Source organism: Miscanthus floridulus, chromosome 2, assembly GCF_019320115.1.
Source record: "Miscanthus floridulus cultivar M001 chromosome 2, ASM1932011v1, whole genome shotgun sequence".
Classification (NCBI taxonomy): domain Eukaryota; kingdom Viridiplantae; phylum Streptophyta; class Magnoliopsida; order Poales; family Poaceae; genus Miscanthus; species Miscanthus floridulus.
Window position 1 is genome coordinate 139,194,787 of NC_089581.1, and position 6,000 is coordinate 139,200,786.

At 43.5% G+C, this 6,000-nt stretch overlaps 1 long non-coding RNA gene across 1 annotated transcript in view; it reads left to right on the plus strand.

The window, feature by feature from the left end:
* The window catches only part of LOC136539853 (uncharacterized), a 31,615-nt gene extending 30,381 nt beyond the window's left edge, over positions 1–1,234 (plus strand). The window contains exon 3 of the long non-coding RNA XR_010779776.1: positions 1,038–1,234. This is a non-coding gene — a long non-coding RNA (uncharacterized lncRNA). The remainder of the gene's footprint in view (positions 1–1,037) is intronic.
* The last annotated feature ends 4,766 nt before the right edge of the window (positions 1,235–6,000 follow it).

Consider the following 6,000-nt stretch of genomic DNA (forward strand, 5'->3'; position numbering starts at 1 on the left):
CTTGTTGATCTGGTAAGGGCATGGCATCGCCAGGACATGGGCACCCAGCGAACGTGCCACTCCCTGACACCGTCTAGCCGTGTCAGCAAGGCTGACTCAGTAGAAAAGGAGGGCTCAACACCTTCGGAGGAGCTTCTTGGCCTCTGGTTTTTCTCCTTTCTCCCATCTGTAACCCCTGCTTCCCCTTGGTCTATAAAAGGGAGGGCAGGGCCCCCCACTAAGGGGATCGACTCTTGAGGCATAAGTTAAACACACAACACTTCACAGACAGCTGAGCAGCGACCTAAGCTCTCGACAACCCTTTTGACCATTCCATCAGAGACTTGGGACCAGTCCCTCTCTCGATCGTTTGTACCCCCTGTTACGAACCTTTTTTCAGTGCTAATAACACAAGCAGCAACAGACTGGACGTAGGGACATTCAGCCCGAACTAGTATAAACCTTGTGTCCTTTAGCGCACCATCTGGGCCTAACGCGCATCAATTATAAATTTACTAGCCGGTGTTTATTCGAAACACCGACAATTCTGATTTGTAATCTATTGCTTGTGACTTGTGATTTAAATTAACTAAGATCTTGCTGTGATGACTTAATGTGAGTGTGATGATCAATGATTTAAATTTACTAAGTTAATTTTGGTGTTTTAAATGACAGTCAAGTCATATACATGTATTAGGACAGATAAGTAGGTAAGGTAGACACTAGACACTATCTATCTCTTCTTTCTGGACTGACTACTTTCTGGACTACAACATTCCGAACTTAGAATTCTTGAACTTAGAATCATTTACTATCCTATATTCGAGTGCAGATTGAGTTTTATAATCAGGGCCTAACAGTTGTAGGAAGCTCCTCATTCAGATAATCATATACATACTTGATACCATATATGTGTTTCTTACACATGAACACGTTTTCTTTGTGTGAAGTTTTTTCATGTCACTAGATACTTTCTTGATAGCATATCAGTGATTTTTAATCAGACCACATGCTTCCGTGAACAGAACACAACTATTTTTTTTGTTCGTTTGTTACAGCTGCCATGGATCAAGGTTGCCGTCGGCTGCCTGGCCGAGCTATCTCGGGCAGTGCTGAGACGGACGCAGGCACTCCTGCACCACAACCGCACACGCGTGCACACCATGCCGCACAGGTAGACTGCCGACCGAGCCACGGTGCCCATAACCATGAACCACATGCCCTAGAGCAGCACCGACGATGACTGCACCACCGCCATGGCGAAGCTCCTTGGCAGGACGGTGCTGGCAGCGATCGTGACGAGGGATGCCGCCACCACCAGCTACAGCAGCCATTGGCAGTGACCCTCAAGGCCAGCATGGTCCACGGAGTGCAACTGAAGCAGGAATAGCTCCTGCCCGACGCGGCTTGCCGCGTCCACCACGTCGCCGACCCCACCGGCCATGGCGGCATCAAGGTGCCAGGAGCTGTTGCTATGGCAGGGTTCCTCAACACCATCTTCAATGGCAAGCGTGCCCAGTTCATGTTGCAGTCGGTGTCACAGGTGCACCAGAGTCTGTGCTCGACTGCGTAAGCAGTGAAGGATGGCGTTGTTAGACAGCAAGAACGGTGATCCGGCCACGGTGCCCACGACAGCCATAGAGTGCTGGAGCTAGAACAGAATACGTTCCACTGGATGTAGATACACAATTTTAGAAAGAAACCGATCCACCTCATGCTTGATTAGGTTGCTCAGCTCTTTTCCTGTTTAGAATCAAAAGTTTATGCACACCAAGTATTTGATATAATGTGTGTCCAATATATTATGTATTATGTTACTCAATTCTCCAAAATGTGTCCTTAATACATCTTAATGGCATAAGCAGGATTCCTATTAAGAGATTTGAAATTGATTAGTCGCCAGGTATCCTAACCTTCTAATGATGTTAATTGCACTGAAACATCTCATGTTCCAGTATCAGAACCTCATATTCTCTATGTTATATGCCCCAGACTGAAAAATGTTGAACCAAATAATCATGATTTACTCATAAGTTCCATTTAAACAGGCATATATTCTCCCCAATACCCTAAAAACACCCTACTCCACCTTCCTTTACTGAAGTTATTAATATGGATAGTTTTATCAGGCCCCTGCATTCAGAGAGTATATGATAGTCCCATATTTATATTAAATCATTGATCAAGTAAGAAAATTGCTGTTTTCACATGATTTTATTTGTACACAAAACAAGGACCATCTATAATACAATGGGCACGTCCACTGGCCATACGTTGCCGCGATCTTTTCTAGTAGATATGAGATGTGCCCTATAAAGAACACAATCGCGACAGAGCCGATTTTGTTCTTTTAGCCTTCTGCTTTTGCGATGTTCGCTTAAACTTATTAGCCCGTCTTATTAGCTATGCTACAATGTTTCTCTTACAAAACAAAACAGATACAGCCGGCTTATCAGCCGTAAAAACCATTAGCCGAACAGCTCCTAGCTCCTTTGTGAACCGGCCCGTTTGGTTCCAGTGACTAATTTTTAGTCCCTGTCACATCGGATGTGTAGACACTAATTTGAAGTATTAAACATAGATTAATTATAAAACTAATTGCATAAATGAAGACTAATTTATGAGACTAGTCTATTAAACATAATTAGTCCATGATTTGACAATGTGGTGCTACAGTAACATATGCTAATGATGGATTAATTAGGCTTAATAGATTCGTCTCATAAATTAGTCTCCCTCCGTACAATTAATTTTATAATTAGTTTATGTCTAGTCCTTCTAATTAGCATCTGAACATCCAATGTGACAGGGACTAAACTGGCTTATGAAAGGGGAGGAGAAGGTGGTAGTAGAGACCACCGTGTTGGGAACATGTCGAGTGCCAACCAACTATGGCCTTGTACCTTCGGAGCTTGGCGTAGGTCACTATTGTGGCCATATGGTTGGTCACGATGAGGTTAGTCATGTTTACAATCCCTTTAAAGTTTCTATGTTATTATTGTGTTTGCCACATAAAATTGATATTGTCTTTGAGCAAAGAACTAGAAAATGTGACTGCGAGGATTACTAGGGCAAAGAAATGGTTGAGGCGAGGTTACAATGTTACGCTGGTCTCGCTGCGGCTTTCATTAAGAATCGCAAGAAGCAACGTGAGAATGCTAAGTGCATTGCTGAAAGAAGAAGACAAAAGAGCAGGGCAAGATCGAGAGGACAAGAAAGCAGAGTTATGGAGAAAGGTTGAGGCGCAACAAGCCGTAATGGAGACAATGAAGGATCTTGTTGGTGGCCTTCCTAGAATTCATGTTGAGTTTTCAACGAATGAATTTTAGATTCACGTATTGGTTTTCTGTGTGTACATAACAAAAAAAAGTTGTTCTTGGCTTCCATGCAGGTGAAGCACGTACTACTAGTCTACTAGTGACCACGCCGCTGAGCTCGCGGAAGGGAAAAGGAAGGTGGATGAGCACAGAGTGGTCGGTCCAGGCAGGGTACTATGCTGAAAAGCCACGATACTAAAAGTGTTTGGCTGATTTGTTAAGAAAAAAAAATATTATTTATTTATTAAAATAGTACGGTTTACAAGATAAGTAAACAGGACCTGTAGAGAAAAGATTATGATCGACGACTTCGACTACAAATTTGATTCTCAAGCAGCAGATCGGACGGAGGCAGAGTGCCTAGGGAAAAAAGGCAGGATACAACCAAGCAAGCGGAGGACGTGGAGGATTAGGATGACGACGGCGAATTGTTGTACGATGGTGACGGTGATGACTAAGGATGGGAGTTCTTAGTTTATTCTATGGGCCTGTAGATTATGTATGAACTGTGGATTGCGTATGGACTTCGTATGGTGTTAGTACGGACTACGGAGTATGCACGTAGTGCACACTTTGACATTGTTTAAATTCAGGATGTAAAGTTTTGAGGTACCATATTGGGTGTCGTATGAGGTGTTCCGTTGCTAATAAAAAAATAAATTACAGAATCCGTCAGTAATCCACGAGACGAATTTATTAAGTCTAATTAATCTGTCATTAGCACATGTGTTACTGTATTGTCAAATTATGAACTAATTAGACTTAAAAGATTCGTCTTGCAAATTAGTCGTAAATTGTGTAATTAATTATTTTTTAGCTTATATTTAATACTCTATATATATGTCTAAATATTCGATAAAACAAAAAATAAACTTGAGAAGAAGTAACTAAACAAGACCTTTCTACGTTACTTTATTTCACCATTGCAACTTGTGTAGAAGCCTTTTGTGTTCCATTGGCACTAGGCTTTTCAGTCCGAACACCTACCCTTTGCAGATGCATTCAACACACGACTCTAATTAACCTTTTTTATTGCATTGAACAGTGCTGCAACTTTGTACTCCTCTTTGTAGTCTCCGTATATCATCTTCTAGTCGTGGTGCATAATTTTCTAGCAAGTTCACAAGAAAGTTACAAATTTTGAGTTTTTGAGTACTTCTTGAGGAGTTCTGAAAAAAGTATAGATTTGGTCTCCAACTATGTATTTTGCCACGAGCGAAGTTTATGGAGCTGTTCTAATTGACCGACGAAGTTGAAAGTGGAAAAAGAATAGAACAGAACATTTCTAAACATGCCCTTATCCTACTTCCTAGCTTGAAAGTATTCACAACTTAACTCATCTAACTTTTCAATTTAAAACAACGATAATGCTAGGATGCGGGCGTGCAGACGCACCGTTGGTGGGCCACGCGTGGTCAGCCCAAGACCCCTCGCTCCTCCATTTCAAAATAAAAAAAATCACCTCATCCACGTACCCCCTATTCGCTCACTTGCTCCTATCCGCTCGCCTATCGTCTCTAACACTCGAACGCTGCCCTAGCCAGGCGCGGCGCTTGACCGCCTGCGCCTCAGCCGCCAACCCTGCTAGACCACTTTGGCGCGCCGCTATCGCCATCCCCTGTGGCGCCTCCATCCCCTGCCGTGCCAAGTCCATCCTCCGCCACGCCCGATGTGCGCTAGCCTAGGGTGCAGAGCAGGTGCTCGCCCAGGGGTGCTCGCGCGCCTTGCGCAGGTGCTCACCCAGGCCACCGAGCAAGTCCTCGCCCCAGAGGCGCATCGGCGAGCTCCATGCGCTGCGGTGGCGTCGAGCTCCGTGATTTGTCCAAGCAGCAAGGTGACATTGCGCGCTGGAAATGCATGTTGCAAGAGTATATTTCAAGTGTTTTGGATGTTTCATCTGAATATTGCAAGTGTTTTATGTGGATGTTGCAAAAGTAGATCGGGATGTTACATATATTGCAATGGTTGTACACGTATGTTATAAGCTTTTGTTTCCAATATTTTAGTTGTTTTTCCATACTATGTTGCAAGTGTGTTTATCTGGATATTGCACGTGTTTCGCACATATGTTGCATGTGTTTTATCTGTATGTTGTACATATTTTGCAACGGCTTTTCAAGTATTTTTCAGGTGTTTTTATAAGTGTTCAGATGTACGTTGCAAGTGTTTCAACTATTTTTGAACGTACGTTGCAAAAGTTTCATTTGAATGTTTCAAAAGTAGATTGGGTATTGCATTTCTTTTCTCGCCTTCAGCTGTCTCGCCTCGGTGTCTCCTCCTCTTCTCGATGCTGGTGATGTTCGGACGACATGGACCCACATGGGGACGGGCTGCGTGAGTGGGGGCGAGTCATTCGAGCGGCGCAGATTCCGAGCGGATGAGACGTGCGGAAAGGAGTAGGCGCGGGACGTGGGCCTTGAACCAGACATTGGAGCGCTAGCCTCACCGTTAAAACAAAGTGAGGAGAAGAGAACAGAGAGCGTGATCTGAGGGTTTCCCCAACGCTACTTTTTCACCGGTAGCCCCAAGTGCTATGTACGATCAAATAAAAAAAGTAGATGCTCTACACTTGTATAGTGGCTTACGGAAGCTACATATGCTTGGGAAGAAAGAATGTGGTCCATACTATAAAAAAAAAAGTGAGGTACGATGAATGAAAAAAATTTCTTTATAAACTCCTCCATGCGTTGGACCCAAGTTCCAA